The sequence below is a fragment of the Rousettus aegyptiacus genome, unplaced genomic scaffold, assembly GCF_014176215.1.
Source record: "Rousettus aegyptiacus isolate mRouAeg1 unplaced genomic scaffold, mRouAeg1.p scaffold_m13_p_1, whole genome shotgun sequence".
Taxonomy (NCBI): Eukaryota; Metazoa; Chordata; class Mammalia; order Chiroptera; family Pteropodidae; genus Rousettus; species Rousettus aegyptiacus.
Window position 1 is genome coordinate 82,229,303 of NW_023416284.1, and position 22,302 is coordinate 82,251,604.

Below are 22,302 nucleotides of genomic sequence, written 5' to 3' on the forward strand. Positions count from 1 at the left end.
AATCTTTATGTCATTACCTTTTATAATGTGCTGGCTTTATTAAGTGTTGAAAAAGAAATATCAAAGTTCCCTACTACAATTTTATTTTTATCAGTTTCTTCTTTTATTTCAAGTAACTTAGGTTTTATATACTTAGCTTCTGTCTTATTTAGTGCTCCCAAGTTCAAGACTGCTTTATCCTTTTTAAAAATGTTGCTCATTCAATTTAGTGTTGTTAGACCCAACTCTGACTTGTCTAATGTTAATATAAACTGGTATTTTTTTCCCAAAATGTGCCTAGTGTATCTTAATTTATCTCTTGATTTTCAGTCTTTATCACTGAATAAGTATTTTATTTTGTTATCTGGCCCAGTTAGTCCATTCACATTTCTTATAATGGCCAATAGAGTTGATTTTATTCCTCCAATCTCAGTCTGTTATTTATTATAGTTTGTTTTCTCTATTTCCCTTCTTTATTTTTGGTAATTTCATCAAATAGCTATTCCTTTTTTCCCTCTTTTATTAGTTTGAAAATTCTGTTCTACTTTTCTTTGCCTTTGGCAATTGTTTTCTGTAGCCTGATGCTTATAATTAGAGGCATACATTTTTTACTGTTATTTGAAAAACGATAACTATTTTTCCCATCAAGACATCCTATTTCATGCATTTGTTCATTGCTTACTAGTTGTTTCTTCCTGAGGCTCTCCAAGTGTTCTCATTGTGTACTATTTGTTGTCCACCTATCCCAGCTGCTTTATATTTATAGGAGCCATTTGGGTCAATTTTCTTCTGTCTCCTAGATTCCCTTAGGCATATGGTTATTTTTGTCATCTCACTGGGGTTTGGGTCTGGTTGTCAGAGTGGCCTACATGGCTGCAGTTCCATAAGTGTTAAAAGGGAAGAATTCCCTACTCCCCAGGACCAGTGGGATAGCAGCAGCAGCAGCTCCCTGTCTCCCAAGCTCCCTTATGCAGTCTTAGCCTCAGGAACATTCTTGCTCTCCAACCCCTCCTTGACTAAAACAGCCCACTTAGAAGAGGCCAGTGTCAGCCAGATTCCCCAGGGTCCACAGACCTCATCCCAGAATCCCCAGTGCTGGTCTTCAGGCCCTTTATGGTCCCCAGAAAGCTCACATGAACTCTTTTTGCAACACCCCACTCCCCAGCCCAAGGACTCTCTCACACCAGCTGCTCTACCTGCCTCAGCAGCCTCATGCCTCTTTCTGAGAGGCAGAGTGATTGGATTTGCTAGTGGAGGGAAAGCATAATATATTAGCTCTCCAAGTTCCCAGAATCCCTCTCTCCAATATTCTTAATAGAGAGATTTCAGATTCACTTAGTTTCTATAGTAAGAGCCAATCGATACCTAGAATATAATCTATAAGAAAAGCATATTCTAAGTACTTAACCAATTTAGAAATAAATACTTTTTAGAGCACAACCTCCCTCTCTCCATGCCTGTCACCCTTGGTGTCTCCTTAGTGCTCGATCCCTGACCTCACCTTTTTGGGTTGCCTTGGGCTGTCATTTCTCTCTTCTTTCATTGTGGCTGGTAAAGTAAGGATGGGCCTAGAGCTTTATTTTCACATCTTCTACAGTACGATATGTTAAAGGTTTAAGAATTTTGTTTTGAACAAAAACGTAAAGCATGGTAGGCTGAATGATGGCCTCCAAAGATGTCCATGTTCTAATCTCTGCAACTCGTGAAGGTTACCTTGTATGACTAAAGGGACTTTGCAGGTATAATTTAGTTAAGGATTTAAGGTAAGGAGACTATCCTGGTTTTTCTAGGTGGACCCTAGTTGTAATCACACATCCCCCTATAAAAGGAAGGCTGAGAGAGATTTGACTGCAGAAGAAGAGAAGGAGATATAATGACAGCAGAGGTTGGGGTGATGTGTTTTGAAGATGGAGGAAGGGGCCACAAGTCGAGGAATACAGGCAGCCAGTAGACGCTGCAAAAGACAAGGAAACGGATTCTCCCTTGACCCCTCCAGCAGGACTCAGTCCTGCTGACACCTTAACTTTAGCACAGTGAAACTGATTTTTGACTTCTGGCCTTCAGAACTGTAAGAGAATTTGTGTTGTTTTAAGCCACCCAGTGGTAATTTGTTACAGCAGCAATCTGTATATAAGGAGAGCCCATGAGCTCAGTGCCACTATCTCCTATACCCCGTAAGTCCCCAAGAAGGAATGGGGTGCGCACAATATTGAGACACACCATAAAAATATGCAGTGACCCTTGATGTCCTGGGAGTATGGCTGTGGGGTGGGCAGGGTCAAGGCTGCTCGCTGCCTCTAAGCTCTAGCTGATACAGAGATCATTTCCACTCATGACCAAGAGAAGTCCTGTGTGGGGAATGAGGTTTTCTTTGAGCAAGTGTATGTGTGAACTGCACATCAGAGGCTGTGGGGAGGCAAAGCCAAGCCTTCCAGGGAGCGTGAGCTATCTGAGAGTCCCCAGACCCCATCTCTGGGTAGTATCTGCTCTCACCATGGTGCTGCCAGCTTCGCTTTGTCATGCAGGTGAGATAGGGCCTCACTCAACAATGTAACTAAACACAAGATTGATGAATTTGATCATCCCCCACATAGTAGTTCACATCCAGAGTTGTGTGAGAACATTAGGAAGTGTGGACAAGGAAGGAAACAAAAGAATAGTTAATAGGGCTCATGAGACAAGTTCACAAAATGTTTGTGGGGAGGTGGGGAGCATAATCTCCAAATCCACTTGTTTGTGACAATCAGTTTGCTAAACGTGGCCCCTGAAATCTTCAGATAGGATATCTTTCCCTGTAAAGGAAAAGATAGAGGTGACTCCTTTTTGTCTGCCATGGATCAACAAGGCAGCCTCGTAGCTTTGACTTTCCCCAAGGGAGTGTGTTCAGCATTATCAAGCTTGGCAGCTTAATTTAGCCCCTAGTAATTGGTGAGCTAAAGAAGAGACTTGTATTAGTGAGGACACAGGTGCCTATTTTTTGCAACTCAGTGACTATGCAGTTGGCCAACCATGCTTTCAGCTAAGGGGCAGGGGAGAGAGCAACAGGCACCCTGCTCCCAGGATATGAACTTAATCACTGCACTTGAAACTTATTGGATTTTGTTAATCAGTGTCACCATAATAAATTAAAAATAATTATTAAGGAAAAAAACTGTGTTTTTTATACTTATAGAACATCTCAATTTGGACTAGCCTGTTTCAATTGCTAAATAGCCACATGGCCGATAGGACAATGTAAGTATAGATAATATTGAAGCTATAAACACAAAATTTTTAATATCTTTTTTTAACATCTCTTGACATATTTCTTGAGATTTTCATACCATACCATCACCCATTTAAAGTATATAATTCAGTAGGTTTTAGTATATTCAGACTTATGCAACCATCATCATAATCAATTTTAGGACATTTCAGCACCAGAAAAAGAAACCCAATACCCATTGGGGAGTCACTACACATTCTCTCCTACTTAACTCGTCCACCCCCAGCCTTTGGCAACTGCAAATCTATTTTCTGTTTCTATGGTTTTCCCTATTATGGAGATTTCATACCTATGAAATCTTACAATATATGGCCTTATGTGTCTGACTTCGTTCACTGAGCATAATGGTTTTAAGGGTCATCCATTTATAGAATGTATCAGTACTTCTTTCCTTTCTTACAGCTGAATAATATTCTATTACATGGATCTATTGTATGGAAACACCACATTTTATTTATCTATTCATCAGTTGATGGGTTTTTTCCACCCTTTTGCTATTGTAAAGAATGCTGCTGTGAACATTTTTTACACCTTTTTGGGTGAATATATGTTCTCATTTCTCTTGAGCATATACCTAAGCATGGAATTGCTACACAAAATCGTTTTTGCACTATACTATAATTTTTTATACATTTTTCTTGTCTATATCTGCCTTTTATTTACATTCTTCAAATAACTGATCATTTGTAGAAGCTGCACTGTTAATCTCCCTGTGGTCTTAGAAGATTTATTTCTTTTCCCCTGAGCACTATAATGAATTGGTGCTGGTGGCCTAACTGTGTCCAGGTCACCAAAGGGCTAAGGACATAAAGAGTTTTTATCACTTTCTTCCACAGGAGAGGAAGCCTTATGCTCTCACAGTTCCAGGCAAGCCTTTGATACACATTAGAACAATTTGGAATATTTCTCTCAAAACCAAAGGAAATAATCTTGATATCTAAATCTCAAGTTTGTGGTAAACTCTCCAATTTTCTATAATAGATTTACAAAGTCAAGTAATAGGAACACATCACTAATTAAGAAACTGTGGAAAAGAAAGGAGATAGGTAAGGTTTTCTTTGCAAACTATAGTAGTCTAACAGAGGGTGTCCCACTATACGCCATCCTCAGAGCTAAATCCAGAGTCAAGGTCTCTTCATCTTGATGAGAGAAATGGATTATCTGCCTTGTTTGAACTGAACCGCAAATCAGACATTGGTTCAATTAAGCTACTGACAGAAGGTTAAGTTTGGCACTCAAATGTCAAATGAAAATCTAGAACACAGCTTTTATCACTGAGATCATCATCAAAGTCTTCAAGTTTCACTCTCAGTGGGAGTTTTTTTAGTTTATATGAGTATAATTAGAATGTCGTGTTCCTCAACAACATAAAGAATGCTTCTGAGAGGGGCTGCCTAACGAAGAAGGCTTCTGCCAGGCTCAGCTTGTCAGAGACCTTGCACAAATGCCTTCTGGGATTCATTCATTCATTCATCCATGCATGCATGCTAGGCACTGGGGATAGCTAACAGGGGTGTTTACTCACAGACTGGTTCATAGGTTAAGACCCAGGCTACTTAGACCCAAGTTCCATATTGAAGCAACAATAGCAAGTGACTAGATACTCCAAGTTGCTTTGAAGGGGGTGAGCTGGAGCTCAGCCAGGTAATGAGGATTCAGTACAAGTGAATAAGGAAACCATGGATATTTCTTTGTCAAGAACCTGCATGTGATCTGAGAGGGCTGATTCTAGCAGCTGTGTGGAATGGATGCTTTCTTACCATGGATGTGCCAGGCATGTTAGCTAGGTCACAAAAGATATTCCTCAGGTCTCGTAGGATAAGGACTGGCTTCCAGATTCTTACAAGAATACAGTTCATTAGGAGATGAGAAGGAAGCTAACTCCACAATACTAGGTGCTATGAACATGAAACAGACACAGCCCCTGACTTCAGGGAGCTCACAGCTTCATGTCGGAGACAAATACATAAACTATGTAAAATATAAAGGCAGTATAATATGGCTGGTGCCGTGACAGACAGTACAGAGGCCGTAAGTCCATGGAGCAGTTTCCCAAGCACGGCCTAGGGCTCATCCCAGATCTGCTAGCTCATAATGTCTGGGTCTTGGAAAAGGGCCCCCCAGGAACTCAGTACAAAGTTTGAGAAACACTGGCAGAGTGGGGGGCTTGTGTGCCTTCTTCGCCAGGCAGGGATATGGGTCATGGAAGAACTTACTAGACTTGGGGACACCCAATCTCATGACGAAGTCAACTAGGCTGTTTATTCTACATTAATTGTCTGCTTTCATGCACTTGTAGTGATTACTTAAAATGTTTCCCCATTTTCTGGAATCAAGATAATTATCTCTTAGAAATTCCATGTATGTGGGATATACATTTCTAAAATCATACTTTTAGCCTAATCAAATGCATAAGTTAAGAAAACAAGAAAAGAGTAGAAAAGCTAATAGAGGCAAAAAAAAAAAAAAAACCAAACTCATTAAAGTAATATATTTTCTAAGATAAAAATTATTTCTCTAAAATTTTTAAGAAGTGGGGAAAGGGAAATAAGCAGACTTTGTCCTACAATTGATAATGTTTTAAGCTGTACTACTAAAAATGAAACAGTAGATCTATTGAAATATACTGTTTAACATTTATAATTTTGAATACTATATAGAAACATGGGAAAATATGTTTGGTATCAGAATTTTAGATTAATAACACCAAATAGTGTGCGTGCGTGTGTGTGTGTGTGTGTGTGTGTGTATGATAGTTTGTAAACAATGACATTTATCTTTTCATATGTAAACATGACAAAAGTAGTATGCAAAAATAAAAAGGGAGATTTGGGGAGGTGGGAGTATGGTTGTTTAATTTTTTTCTTACTTTTTTTTAAAAGCAACACATAGTCACAGAATTAACTGAGATTTAAAGCATTAGAATTTAGAGAATTTTGCTTCAAGTCAGAGTAATAAGCATTAACCCCGTGATGCTGGATAAATTGATTTTACCTCTTGCACTCTTTATCTCTTTAAGAATAAAATAGAGATGATGATGATAACTGTTCTACATACCTTATAAAGATCAGATAAGCCATTAAGCATATAACTACTTAAACTTTCAAGTGCTAGACAGATATTATTACTATAATTATTATACACAGAAGTATGAAGTTGTCATAGTCTTTTTTGGTCTTTATTGAAATATAATCGACAATTAGTTCATTGTATTTACATCGTACAATTTAATGTTTTTTTCTATTATAGTTGGCATACAATAATATACCAGTTTCAGTTGTATAGCATAGTGATCAGAGATCCATATAACTTGCAAAATGATCACCCCACTAAATCTATTACCCTTCTTCCCCCTTAATATTTATTCCAACATTATTAACCCACTTCCCCATACTACACTCTGCATCTCCATGTCTATTCTGCAACTGTTCATTTGTACCTCTTAGTCCCTTTGCCTTTTTTCCCATCCCCCCAACCTCCCTTTCATCTAGTATTTCTCAAATTATTCTCTGTATCCATGACTTTATTTCCACTTTTCTTGTTGTTTTTGTTCTTTAGAGTCCACATGTATGTGAAATCATGCAATATTTGTCTTTCTCTATCCGACCCATTTCATTCAGCACAATGCCCGTTAGGTCCATCAAGGCAATATCTTTTTCCATCCCCTTCCTTTTAGTCTGTGTGTGTCTTTTAATCTGAAATGAGTCTCTTGTAGGCAGCATATATAGGAGTCTTGTTTTCCTTTCCATTCATCCACTCTTTTAGTAGGAGCACTTAATTCTCTTCCATTTGAGGTACTTATTGATAGGAATGTAGTTGTTACCATTCTTTATTTCTGTTTTTCATACATGTGTTTTCTCCTTAAAGAAGTCCCTCCAACATTTCCTGTAATACTGGCTTGATGTGATAGATTCCTTTAGTTTATTCTGTTCTGGGAAGCTCTTGATCTGTCCTTCAACTCTAATGATAGCTTTGCTGGATAAAGTCTTCTTGGTTGTAGAGCATGGGTTTTCATCACATCGAATATTTTGTGCCAATCTCTTCTGTCCTGCATAGTTTCTTTTAAGAAATCAGCTGCCAGTCTTATGGGAGCTCCCTTGTAGGTAACTAATTGCTTTTCTCTTGCTGCTTTTAAGATTCTTTCTCTGTATTTAACCTTTGGCATTTTAATTATGATGTGTCTTGGCCAATGCCTCTTTGGGTTCCTGGTTTGGAACTCCGGGGTTTTATGTCCATTTCCTTCACCAAGTTAGGGAAGTTTTTCATCAATATTTCTTCAGATAGTTCTTTGATGTCTTGGTTTTTTTCCAGTACCCCTATGACATGGATATTTTTACATTTAATAGAGTCCCATAGGCTTCTTAAATTATTATTATTATTACATTCTTAGCCTTCCCATCCTCTATATAGGTCATTTGATCCTCCTCTTTATTCACTTTTATTCCAGTTAATATACTTCTCATCTCGGATAATGTGTTCTTCATTCCTGACTGGTTCCCTTTTATAATTTCCATTTCCATTTTTATGTTTTTTATCTCATTGTTAAAGTTCATACTAAATCCATCTACACTTCCACTAAGTTTACTGAGCATCTTTATAACCAGTGTTTTGAACTCTGCATCTGGTGAATTTCTTGACTCCATTATTCCTGGATCTCCATTCTGTTCTCTCATATGGTTTCTGCTTCTTTGTCTTCCCATTTTGGCTGCCTTTCTGTGTCTGTTTCTATGTACTAAACAAAGCTCCAAAGTCTCCCAGTGTTATTAACACTGCTTTGCATAGCAAGTGTCCTGAGAGGGGTTCAGCTGCAGGCCAAGTTTAGCCCTAGCCTGTGCCCCTCTGGGGCCACCTGTTAAGATTCAGCAAGCAGTCTACAGATGCTGTGCTTGTAGATGCTTGAAAAGGCCACACCAGAAACTGAGGCCAGCTGCCTCCATTGTGAGTCTTGGCACTGCTCAGCAAGGAGCACCTGACTTGTCTAGGATATACCTGAAAGTGGCTTGGGTGGGACTGCAAGTTGGGGTACGTGGGGTTTCAGGGAATCCTCTGGGAGGTGTGACCTCTGTTATACAGTTTGATGAGGTCTCCGCTGGCATCATCGTGTCAGCACACTGGCGGCAGGGGGAGGGCTCAACAGAGGAAAAAAGGATACTGCGGGCACTTCTGTACTGAGCGAATCTTGCCTGGGCCCTCACACTGACAACTCAGTGTCCCCCTGTAAGTCCCTGGTGCCTCTTGCACAGCCCGCCCAGCACTAGTGCTTAGAGCAAGCTGTTCTGTCACCAGGAAAGTCCTCTCGCGGACACGGCCCCTTTAAGAGGCGTCTGCAGCTGCTGCTGCTGCTGCTGCTGCTGCTGCTGCTGCTGCTGCTGCTGCTGCTGCTGCTGTTGCTGTTGCTGCCACTGCGACAGCCTTGGTCCCACTCAGTCACTCGGGACCGGCAGCCTCATGTCCTCGCCCCATCCTACCTTTTGCCGTTGCAGGGTGATTTCTTAGTTCTCTTTCTAGTTGTATGACTTGTTCATTTAGATCTCGGGGGATTTTCCTTGCCGTTTGCTCCTTGTTTCTGTCACAACTTGATTTGGTCACCAGAGGGATGAACAGAGCCTCTATCACCTTCGCCATTTCCCGTCCCCTGCCCTGAAGGTGTCAGTCTTAATAAAATGGCCTTAATATGATGTCATCGAAGCAAGTAGAAGTGAGATAAAGGCCCATCTGCTGGATTGCAATTGCCTTAACAGAATAGAATGGTCACAGGCCCTTTTTTAAATCAGCCATGGCAAAAAGTTGGGGTAAGAAGATTAATTTCCTTGGACTTTTCCCTTAGCAGTTAAAGATGAGCATATTTGAAGAAACAGTCCCTATCCTTCAGGGGAGAAAAAAGCTATTTTTGTACAGCACATCTTCTACCATGGCCAGTTTCTCCGGGTGATTGGAAGGAGGCTGCTGCAGCTGCAGGGAGCCCCTCTGGGCTGTCTCCTTCCTGGGGAGAAGCCAGAAGGGCTCCAACATGGGGCATTGGAGGGCAGTCCTATCCCAGGCTTACTTTGGCACTGACACCCAGGTAGTCTGGCCTGTGCACCGTGGCACCCACTGCTGCATCCTGTCTTGCTTTGTGGCAAGTGAAAGCAGGACGTGCCTTGGCCACTTCCGTGTGCTGGCAGGGTGTCTGCAGCTTGTGATTCAGAGGCCTGATTCTTTCCCCATGTCAGGGAGTCAATGCTGATTCCCTCGGCAGGTTATTCAGGGACTGGTGATTTCATCTGCCAGAGCAGTATCTACCTTGTGGCAAATCTCAAAAGGGTGAACTGCCAGATACGTGGTAGAGAACAGTCGTGAGCACAACAGCTGCGTAAAGAGATGTGCTGACGTTAATTTTGACGCTTCTGTTTGTGGGTCGTTAGAGCCCTTCTGGTATCGATTCTTTGCCTCCCGGGTGTTTAATTGGAAGGTATGTTCAGTAACTGGGCTTCAGAGACAGCACTAAGTCTGTGTAAGCTGACAATGAATTCCCCACATTCCACAAGAGCCCCAGGGACTGAAGAGGTAGGCTTGGTAAGAGCGAAGCTCCCCTGTCCTCTCATGACCCTGTGAGCGCTGAGGGATGGTAAAGAGCCGCCACACTAGGCTCATACCAAAAGAGAAGGCCCCACCAACTGTCTCATCAGACCCATGGTGTCATTTCAGGCTATCACTTCTGGCCTTCCCTCTTTCCCTCATCCAGAATAGCTTCCTGGAGCAAAATATAGGCCATTCTGTTCAGCTGTTTTCATATCTCCCCTGCAGAATACTAGAAGGAAATAATAACATGGGAGCTTTATTGTCAGTATCCTGCCATTACAAACTATGCATATCTTTTCAGTAATAGCCCAAATTTACTCTCCAATGTCCCCACCCCATAGTTGACATTCAGAATGTTTAACCACCAATATGGTATAGGCATTGACCAATTGAAATGAAATCTGGCTAAGCAAGAACAGGACAGCAACCCGCCAAGCCAGACTGAGGTCCAGGCATCCTGGAGGAGAAAGGAGGTATGGCAAAGGGAGGGTGCCTGAGCAGCATCCATTTACCAATGGTGGGAAGTCATTCAGCATTTTACCAAGTCTGGTACATACTGGCTGAATATCAGCTCTGCCCTGTTCCCTGGCCAACAGGGATCTTGTTGTCTGGTGGTCCCTTTCCTCCAGACATTTCTGAGAATCCCCAAGAGTCCTTACACGTATACTTAAGTGTCTCCTACACCCTGCTAATTTGGGGTTCTGTGGAAGATGGTGGCTCTCTTAAGAGTTCAAGGTTAGGATATGGGGAAAGAGGATGAGTCACATTAAGCTGAGGTACTGTCCAGTTCCTGTTTGCAGTTTGCTGCCCATCACTGTTGATGACTGTTGTTCCAACCCCCTCCCACCTTCCACAACCTGCGCTTTCAGAGGACTTTCAGGAGCAGAGCTATTGGGCTTTTCGTGGCTCGGGTGGACAAGGAAATGTGTGCTGGTTGGTGGCTGGTCAAGCACAGCTTCTGAGTGCATTTGGACCCGCTGCTCTCTCTGAGGCCCTGCCAGATGTTTTGGTTCATGATGGTGTTTTCCTCTCAAGTCTATTTTAGTGCACTTTTCATCCTTACTTGAGTGGAGGGAGACAGAAGGGAGCCTAGTTAATCATTTGTTACATGTCGAACCTAATGTTGTGTAAGTTTTAATATCATTTCCAGAAGGCTCCCAAGCCCTGGGAAAATGAGGATATTGCTGACCATCTGTTCCAATGTCCCTGGATACCACATCACAGGTCCCCACAGGGATGGAAGCAAAGGAATCCAAGGCAGCTGTCTGAAAGAAATAGATCTGTGTGTCCAGACATGCAAAGATGCTGAGCTTGAAAAAGAGCAAGTTGTGGGGAAATGTGTGGCCTTGGTTTCTTGTTTCTTTCAGTTGTTCCCCACCATTTCTTGATGTCAGCCCATGAGGAGGAGATAGGGCATCAGTCAGCAACCATTGAGTATGGGATGGTTGGAGAGAAGCCGTTCTGGAGAGCCTGCACTGGCCCTAGGAAGGGGTGAGCACAGGAGGGGAAGGAAGCTCGTCTCATCCGGGGCCGCTTGCTCATTCCTGGCTTTTTAACAACAAAACCATCAAACTCATCCTGGGCAGTTTTTAAAAGAAGCCAGTAAATCAGCACATTTCACAAGCCTAAATTTTTTTTAAAAACTAGATGTGCACCTTTTTGGTTCCTACTCTGGAAACTTTTTTTCAGTGTTAAGTGTTACTTTGTAGGTGCTGTAATTTTGACTTGGATCTGTTCTGTTTATTGCTCTGGAAATTCTGACTCTGTGGTGGTGACAGACATTTCACATAATGCTCTCCACAAACCTAGAAGCCCGCAAAGTCAAGAATGCGTCCAATCAAACACAGTAGTGTGGGTGACTGTGCTCTCTGCTCTCCAGCCACACACAGTGCTGTCGGTCATCATCTAATGATGGAGACAAAGCAAAACCGTATGAAACAGCCATCCACAAGCCTCCAGAAATGAAGGTGTCCTCGAAGGGAAAAAATAGTACTAAGCAGCCTAATTGTCCCAGAAGGCTTGTCTACAACTTTCTCTGAGCAGGTGATAAACATGCCATCAAGAACTAGCTGGCTCCTTCACCATCCTGGGAATCAGCAGCCTAGGCAGTTGCATCACCTTGTAACTAATTATAGCGGTGCTGGGATTCGGGCCTTGCTGCTGTGGTTTTGGTGACCCGAGGCACTGAGTTCAGGGCTGAGGCACAGCCGAGGTCACTGCAGAAGCATGACCTTTGATGCGACGTCTGGCGCTTTGCCTGGGCTCTCACTGTTACCATCCGGGAGAAGCGCCAGGTTTTGTTCTGACGTTATGTTTGGGTCCTGAGTTCTGCCCAGTTCCCAGAAGGGCTTGGTGACTGAGTTGTAGCATTGCTCACATGCAGCATGGTGTGCTTGCGTCTGGGCCCCTTCACCTCTCAGAGCTTTAGTTATACAATGCTTCACAGTTGACCCCAGGGGACTCGTGACCAGCTCTGCACCCATCCCTCAGGGGTGGGGGAGGAAGACTGTGAGTGTGGCAGGAGGGCAGCCAGCACTTGTCTCCTGTTTTATAACCATCTGCCCTGCCTGAGCAGTGGTCCGGACCAGCAGGTAGAAATCATTCACAGTGCCCAGCACTTCTAAAAACCAAGTCGTAGAGGGTAGGAAGGTGTGATCCCTGGCCTTCATTAACAGTGCGGCATCTTAGGGCTACATTTTAAGGTACAAAGACACTTCCCCCCCGCCCCCTGCCCTCACTCTGGTCTTGTAGTCCAAGGCTGTACCTTCTGGAAGGGCTGTACCCAAAGTACACCTGATGGATAAATATCTACTCTGGTTTTTGGGAAAATATTCACCCACTGCAATATATATATATATATATATGTGTGTGTATATATGTGTGTGTGTGTGTGTGTGTGTGTGTATATATATATATATACACAGACACACGCATGCACACAGCCAAACACACTGATAAAAACTTTAAAATAACAATAATAAAGGCTATGCCTAGGTCCCCTTAAATTAAGTGCTCTTTCTCACTAAAGGGTACCGATCAGCAGCAAGGGTGTGGTCTCATGCATGGACCCATGCCCTCACCTCCCTAATGAGAAACTCCATGAGTGGGGCCTGGGCCACATGTATTCTGAAAAGTAGACCCTGTGGTTCTGGGGCCCAGTCCATGTTAGGGGCCACTGCCTTACACTGTGTATCTCTTCTAAAAGGATTTGTTCCTGGAAAGGAGCCAGTATGCTTGCTAGAATGGAAATCCTTGCCAGCTGCCCATGACTTCAGCCTCCTTTGAGGCCATAGTTCCCTGAGACCCATTAAAATGGTTTGATTTCCTTTAATGGCCTGGAGTACAAAAGAAAGAGGCCATCACATGGTGGGCCTTTTTTTTTTTAACTGAATATTAGACATGCAGAAAAACAACAGAATGGCCCAGAAATCTGACGACAGTGGATAAGAGGTAGAGTATACAATTCATCATCCAAACCAGGACCCTTGAGAGTGAAAGAAGCCTCTGTTGATAATTACACTGAGAAAATACATATAAACTGGATGTGTGGTCATGCTAATAAGAGTACACACCCTTGCATCTGGTCTCTGTCTTGTCTCTATGAGCAAGGATGAAACGTGTTAATTATTAATTGTCACATGGGATTTAGGGAAGAGATATGAAATTAGTTTATCACTCTGCCAGGAACATCATAGAGGAAATAAAAGATGGACTACTCACTGCCACCCTCCGCATTAGGAATATCTAGAATCTGAGATTCAGGGCTTACAGAGTTGAATGGAGATGGGGTGCATGGGCAGAGGAAGCTCTTTCATCCCTGCATTCTTTGAACTGGCCTTCTCTCTCTACTAGTGCATTTAATTGTGGACTGAATTTCCAACGATCCAGTTTGAACACTTTAGGCATTCTTCTATGGCATAAAATGGTGTCAAAATTAAAAGTCATAATATGTAAACATTTTGAAAAACAACTTAGGCAACTGTATTCAAAAAAGAAAAAAGCCAAGTGCATCGTTATTTTTAGAGGAAGATCATGTGGCCTATATTCATAAATTTAGGTTTCACAATACCTCTTGTTGCTAAATGGAAAAGTATCTTTTCATGTATCCCTATTTCACTTTGCTGCTTTAAAAAATTATTAGAGAGCATAAAGTATGATAAAAATGGCCTGTTCGGAAAACGTTTGTCGTTGTGGGTGACCTGACTACAGCAAGGCTGTGATGGAAATTCTCTACCACCCTGGGGTCTCACCAGAGAGAATCACCGCATGAGCTCCAAGCAGCGTGGAAAGCTGTCCGCATGGGTATAGGACAGAGAAAGGGCACACACTTCGTGCTCACCTCCCACAGGACAGGCAGCAGAATGTGCAGTCCGTCAGGAGACCAAAAACTGAAATTCCCCCATCAAAGATTCATTATATTGGCGGTTCAAAGGTTTGGGGACAGGGGCCTTTCAAAGCCCCTAGCAAGTGTAGTTATCCTAGGAATGTGTATATGCCTCTCAAACAAAGTGTGAGGAGGCACTCAAAAGTACAGGGTGAAGTGCACCTTCTGGAAGGCAGAGAGTTACTTGACAACTTGGGGAAATATGTTAATGCCAAAATGATCATAAATAGATCATGGAGTAGAATACATCAGTTACACAGCAGCGATCAATAGGGGACTTCAAAGATGTGCGAGGTACCGAAGCCTCGTCAAAGCAAGCCCCACACCCCTATGCGTGTGGTTTTCTGTATTCACTGCTTCTGTGTAATAACTCTAACTCTCTCTCCTATTTTGTTCATTTATTCTTGAACTAGTGCCACATTGTTTTAATAGTATCTCAGAAATGCTTTAATATATCCTTTTTCAAAGTATTCTTTCTTATTCTTGACTTTGTATTCATTCAAATAAACCTTAAAGTCATTTTCTCAAATATCTCAAAAAATCCTGTTGGGATTTTTTATAATTGTGCTAAACATAAATTAATTCATCAAAAGATTGACATTTTTATCTCATTTCATTCACACTTATTTTATATTTCTGAGCGTTACTGTTTTCTTTCTAAACATCACACATCTCTTAATAAAGTTATGCCTAGATGTATACTTTTTGTTGTTGTGACTGTTGTTGCTGTCCTATTACATTTTCAGTGTGACCCACTGAGATGCTGGCTTCTTATACGTAAAATGGAAGGACAAGCCCTCCTGAGCAATTATACTCCTTTCAAATGTGGAGATTAAACACCAAAGATCCAGTTTGCCTGTAAAAGCCTGTAAATTTCTGATAATAGTGTCTTTCTCATAGAGGAGTTGTGAGATTAAAAGGATTAAATACTTCTAACTAATTGCTTTAATTAATTAAATGCTTAGAATAGTGTCTGGCATACCATAAGTGCTCATTAAATGTTACTGTTACTTTCACCATCATTATCATTATTAATTTTTTTAGTGGTTATTGTATAGTCATTACAATAAGATTTGGCACTTTCTCCCATCAGACAAGGAATCATCCATGCCCAAGTGGTTTGCCCATCCACCGAAAGGGACGAGAACAAGGACAGTGCACCCCATGGCTTCACACGCAAAGCCAGATATCAGCATCTCTCCCATAGTTTTCAGTGTTGAGAGCACCTTCTTTTCACACCAGACTGTGCTGACCAGCTAAAAGTTTCATGGGCCCTTCCTGGACAGGAAGCTATACCCTCAAAGCAGAGTCAAGGAAAGAATGAACTCAGCTGTCAGTCTTCAAGTCTAGCTCAGGAAGCTCCAGTTCAGAACCAGGTGATAGTATCAAGCATTGCTGACACCCTCTTTCCACATTGTTGGTGGGTTTAGTAATTACGAAATCATAGACTCTTACAACGAGAGGGTGATGAGCCTTTGAGTTCCTCAAGGTCAAGATCTGGGACCCTGTGGTATTCAACTTGACAGTAGATGGGCCATGCACATAAGTAACATTTAACAAGCCCTTACTACGTGCCTGGTACTATTCTTATTTAATACTCCCACCGGGGTGAAGATATTTAATGTATTTGAGGCCTAGGAAGTATGTAGGGTAATTGGAACATTTTCCTTCAAATCCGATATGTCATTTGATTCTCATAACCCAGTGAAATAGGCAGGAAGTAACAGAGGCCCCACTTAAGCATCCTCACTGCCCCCATCCCAGCAATTGAGTCCAGCTCCTCTGAGTCTAAATAGATTGAGATGTGTTGCACAGGAAACAGCACATTTCTTCAGATGAGTAAGCAACGAAGACCTGAAACATTGTATGAAATTTTATTTTCTTGGATCCTCCTCCTTCCCCAGCAGGCTGTCTGTCTAATGAGTCTCCGAGCTCATAAGTGTTTCTAGGCCATCCAGTCATGCCGTCTACTTGCAGCTGAGTAATCTGTATTTTCCTAATGGACACTAATGCCAACTCCTAAAGTTTTTAGAATAGAAGTGTGATCAGCTTTAATGACTAGTTTCTGCATGGTGATAGTCTAATGTGGCTGTTTAAGTCAATTTGGGATTCTGGAGGGACGGTAAATTGAAGCTGTTAATTGCACTTCCTCACTTCCATTGACTAGTTCCTCTCACCTGCAGCTTGGAAGCAACGTACTCTGTCATTAGCACCGCAGCATCCATCCCCAGCTGGCCCCCTGATGTGTGCTGACACATTTTATAGCCCAAATAAATGCAGCAGAACTGTAAAAACATTTATTGTCTCATCTCTGTACTCTTCATTGAGGTAACATTTTAATATTTCCCCCCTTTGTGAATTGAATATTTTCCTTGCCTCTCTGCAATTGCTCTGAGTTAATCCCTGTGAGCCTTGAATTATAACTTCCAGCCTTCTGCTAGGCCAAATTTAAATCATTTGATTTTGCCTAACAGTGAGTGAACATTCTTGTTACAGTAAATGGTCCCATCACTATTTTTAATCAAGTTGCCTTTATCAGTTCAATATTTCCACCAGTAACTCACCACAAAAGCACTTCATAATCTCTTATAGATCTCAGGTTTAGAACTGATGAACATAGAGCCTTATAACCAGGGATACCAGATGCTGGTATCTTTAGCTATTGAGCACTAACTGGGCACCTTTTACGTGTCTGGCACAGCCCTAAACCATGCTGTGAGGCAGCTAAGTCAGAACATGAGCCCTCCCTTTCTCCTACTCCCTGTCAGTCTGTAAATTTATGCAGAGGAGCGGAGACAGGCACACAAATGCTGACAGTGTGAGGCCACATGAGTGTCACATGGGTGTCACAGATACATGCAGTAAGTGTTCCCAAGAGAGAGAGGAGACCAGGGAAGCTTCAGCCACTGTCCCAAAGGGTGGGTGGGCTTTTGCTTGGTGGACATTGAGTCTTTCCTGGTGGAGTGGCCTGAGCAAAGGCACAGAAGCTGCAAAACCCGAGGTTTCATGATAGTCAGTGAGAAGTTCACTGGCACATAGGGCCAGTGGCCATCAGAGGACTGTAAATATCACACCAAGGGGCCTGGAAAAATGAAAAGGTCATAATATTTATGCCCTTTTAACATCATTAAGATCTTAGTTCATTCTCTCTCCCCTCCCCTGCATCTACCATAAAAGTATTATTCCATCTAGAATTTTTAAAATCTAATTCATGCTCTGACTATAAATTTGAAGGTTTGTTTTAATTTAAAGTTTACTAAAAGGCGAACTCTTTGGATTACCCCGTCATCCTTCATTCTGAAACTTTCTTTGGAGCCTTTTATGTGGAGCCGATTAAGACTAGGTGAACATAGAGGTCACCCCATGTCACAGCTGCATTTCTTGCAAGAGAGTACCTATCTCCCAAAGGTTCTATCCTTTAGATAGATGGACTTTGAGAAGGAAAGACTATGTTAAAACTGTGTTAGTGAGGGTTTCTGTCAGGAACACAGCAGAAGGGCCACACGGCAAGAGAACTTGTGCTCTCCCAGCTTAGCCCCCAAGTCGGTGGCTGTTGGCACACAGCATGCACACCGCAAGTTACGTGGGAGGAGGGAGGTTCTGTGGCGGGATGTACTGCACAGCCTCAGTCCACCAAAGGGAGCAGTGGTTGCACAAAAAAGTGAACCTTTTGGAAAGTAGTTTTGCAAGATCCATCAGTAGTAAAAATATTTAGATCTGTTTACCCAATAATTCCACTTCTAGCAATCTTTTATAAAAAAAAAAAAATTCAGGGGTGTGATAAAAGATTTATACTTTTATAAATGGTATAAATTATAATGAAATTTTATGTCATTATTAAAAATATTCTTGCAGAGAACAGTTAATGATTACAGATTATAATATCAAAAGTAGGAAAAGCAAGTGATGATTCCAAATTAAAAGATTGTGTTTGTATACATACATACACACACACACACACACATTTTAAATCTATATGTGAATTATAAGACTACACAGAAAAATACCAAAATCTTAATAGCCACATACTCTCAAGCATATATTTAGGGAGAAAGTAACAGGATCTTCATAAAGTCCTCACATAGTTTTTTTTAAAGTTTAGAAATTTCCAGGCTGTCTGTTAATGGTACCTCCTGGTGATAGGACATTGTTTCCACATCCTGGGGCACAGCTCTCCTTTGCAGGGGCCTTTTTTTCAATAGTCTTATGATCCACAATTAAATTCACAGTGTGTGTTCATATCAGTCATGATTTGGTTTAGCCATGTATATAACAAGAAACCCAAATAACAGTAGCTTTAATAAGATGGAGTTTTATTTTCTCTCAAACTAAAACAGAAAAACAAACAAACAAAACATTTACAGTAATCTATCCAGGGCTGGAATGCTGGCTCCTCGGTCACTAAAAACCCATGCATCACCTACTCCTCATCCTTAGTGTGTGGCTCCCATATCAAATTTATCTCACAGTGTTAGATTAATCTAACAGTTCCAGCCATCAGGTTTGGATTGGAGGCAGAGAGAAGGCAGAGTGGGGAGAGGCAGTGGAATGTCCCTGAGCTCAGGCAGCCCCCTTTAAAGAACTTCCTGGAAGCTAACATGTCATTGACCTCCTCTAGCTGCAAGGGAAGCTGGACCATATAGTCTTTTAGATATTGTCCCCAATAAGAAAAAAGGGAGAGGTAGATATTGGGTAGGCCCCAATTCCATATGTGGTTATCTCAAATTTTAATAAATGTGTTATTGCACCTCTTCATCGAAGTTTTTGTGATTACTACAGCTGTATTACAGTGACACGAAATTAAAGGTTTAGAGAAGTTAGCATTGGTGAGGAAACTGGTAGAGGAGCAGCGTTTTGGCACTCGACAGAGGTCAGAAAATATAGATTAAAGTCTTTTACTCCTCCATTGATTGACTTCTCTGAGCTTTCTTTTCTCACCAAAAATGTGGGTAGTGATTCTTATCATATCTAAATGAGTCTGTTTGATCTTACTATTGTTTCATTCCCCCTTTTATATGTCACCCAAATATTCTTCCAGCCTGCTGCACTCTCTGTACTTTCTGTCACCCCCTTAGTTTAAGGCAAAATCATCTCCCACCTGCACTCTTGATGGGCTCTTGTCTTCACACAGATATAAAGTGATCTTTAACCACAAATCTGAGTAAGTTCATCTCTATTTTTAACATTTTAAAATTTTCCTCAGAATGAGTTGCCTTCCATGATCTACTTAGCCTACTTTTTACTCTCTGTCTTCTCTACTCCTACTCACCCCATCCATACTCAATACCCATGACGTCTTTGACATTCTTCATAAGCCCAAATGCATTACGTGCTTTCACACCAGGCTGCCTCTGTAGGGACCGTTCCCTCTACCTGGAATGTGCTTCTCATCCTTCCCCTGGCTCCCACTTCTTGGTCTATTGTACCCCTTAGGGCCTCACTTAAAATTAGTCTCCTCTGCAAAGTCTTCCTCAGGCTGATTCCCATCTCCTTCTAAGTTCCCCTTGTCCTGCGTGCTGCCCTCTTTGCCAATACGTTCTAGATCGAGGAGCACTTACCTCTTTCCTTCCTTGTCTGTCTCTGCTCCTAAATTTGGAGCTTCTGAGGGGAGGAATTACGTCTTCACATTTCACCCAAGTACAGTGTTTAGTATAGTAGGTGCTCACTGCGTGTCTACCCCGTGACGAGGGGTCGTGGCTGCCCTTCCAGGCCTCCTGTAGGGTTTGCTGGGTCGTTTACCCAATAAATACTTATTCGTGGTCTCCTGTAGGTGACCAGTTTTTTACTTGTAAGAAGGAACCCTGCCCTGTCCCTCACCAGCACGTCTGGCTCTGATTCCTCCTCACTCGCTCTCCACTGATCTGCTGGGCAGTATCATCTCCAAGACTGTGCAGGTCCCAGGACACAGGCATGCACAGTTCACCGGCCTTGCCCTTGAGGGGTGCCAGAGCAGTGGGAGGGATAGAGAAGGGACAAACACAACGTTGAGCACATCACCTCATAACAGGCCTATGTAGAAGACCACACAGATGGTCTAGACGGGCTGCAGAGTTTGGAGGGCAAGTTTTGCTAATTTACCTCCTTGACTGCTAGCTTATAGGTAGAAGGAAGAAAGTCACCCTTTCCGGAGGTGACAGGATACTACTTACATCTTCAGTTGCTGCAACACATTGGTTATTCCCTCCATGACTGCAATGACTGTCCCTTGGTCAAGTTCCCACCAGCTGTCTCCAGAGCTCTTGTACCATATAGGTGCCACACTGGCCCACGGACTTCACACATTTTTCATTGGACATCCGCCAACTTTGTTTAGGGCCCGAAGACTATTGGAGCAGCAAGGGACTGTAAAGATCACCTAGGAATAGCCTCTCATGTTACAAAGGAGAGTGCTGAGACCAGAGGGTGGAGGTAGAAAGTGTCACACAATGAGCAGCAGCAGAGCCATGGCTACAGCCCAGGGATCCTAACTCCCACTCCCAGGGTCTTTCCAGAGCACCACTTTTTCTTCTAATGTGTCAGAACATGGAACACATCAGAGACCACCTGGCTGGTACCAGAGGTATCCAAGATGGGTCCTGGAGACGTGGATAAGCATTTTAGTCACAGAAGCCAAAAGTTGGAAGGAGCCCATCTGCTTCCACCACTGTCTGGCATATATATTCCTTCCCCATCCTCACTTTCTACTCCTCACAGTGACATGGAATTACAGCTTCCCAAGGAGGCCCCTTCCATTTTTGAACAACTCTAAGTTCTTCCTTATGCCACCTCATCATTTATACTTGCCACTAGAGCCTTGAAAAAATGATGATAAACTCAGTCAAGGATTCATAGAACATGTAGTAACAGACACTTCTGAGGAATTCCTGATGGACCCTTCAAGATCAATTAAATGTGAAACAAGCTTCCAGGTAACAGAAACATTTGAGCTGTTACATAAAATTATTTTTATTAACCTAGGTTAGTTATGGGGGGAGACACTTCAAAAGTAACCTTTTTTTTTTTTCCTTTTAAAATAATTGGCATTTTATCCTGTCTTCTAAAAATCATTGATAGTGTAACCATTTGTCAGTTAAGGTTAGAATATGAAAATAAATAAAACCATATATCCAGTATGGAGAATGCGGCTGATTTTCCTCTTCTCTACAGTAAGGTAAATATGGCTGCAGCGTTTCCAGCAACTATAACAGATTGTAAAGAAGGGAGGCCAAAACAAGCCCCTCTACTCCACTCGTTACGATTATAGTATGATCCCTTACAAACCCAGTCCAGCTAATCTCAACCCTCAAGGCATTTTATGACTGCTCTTCAAAGTGTGGTCCACAGGACCCCAGGCAGCCCTATCTGCTTGTGTCAAAAGCCTTCTTATTTTGTGTGTGTGTGGTTGTTATTTTTTATATTGAGAAGAGAAAGGCAAAACTGAAGACACAGGAGCAAAGCTCATCGCTTTGACTATTTTTAGGAATTGTGCTAAAGTATTCATTCCTACCGCCACCTTTTTTTTTTTTTTAAGTTAAGGAATTCACTTGCAATTAAAAATTCCTACGTCCTCATCCCCTAACTCTCCACTGTGTGCTTTTGCTCTCTTTTTAGATGATATAGCTTTTCTCACCTCTTCCTTCACTTTCCCCAGCACTACAGCAATACTTGTGAGTTATTGCTCCCAGGCCATCAGGCTACCTCTCTGCAAGTGGGAGGCTGAAGACCTACCTAGCAAATGGCATGGGAGGATGGAAAAACTCAGATGCTGTCTACTGGAGCCATCAGTGAACAAGCACCATTCACTGTACCTTACAATGACATAATCTCCCCTTTTCCTGGTTCATCACTTTTAAGTGGAATATTAAGGCAAGGGGGGAAAACCATGTGAGGGTCTCATTTCTGACCCCTGTCCCTTCTGGGTGGCTACTCTAGCCTTTGGGAGTCTCCCTCTTTTACTTATATAGCAATTACTCACCTCAAATACCCACAGATAGTGGCCAGCTGCTCTGAAATCCAGATAGATTTTCTAATGCTCAGCCCTTTGTTCACTAGTTTTACCTGTTCCTAAGAAAGTATTCCTTAAGAAGCGCTTTTGGAGAAAAAATTGTCATGAAGACCCTTTGTTTCAAAGGAA

At 42.2% G+C, this 22,302-nt stretch overlaps 1 protein-coding gene across 1 annotated transcript in view; it reads left to right on the forward strand.

Annotated features, from left to right (window-relative positions):
* The window catches only part of LYRM4 (LYR motif containing 4), a 134,265-nt gene that overhangs the window by 110,843 nt on the left and 1,120 nt on the right, over positions 1-22,302 (forward strand). The gene's annotated exons all lie outside the window — the stretch shown is intronic.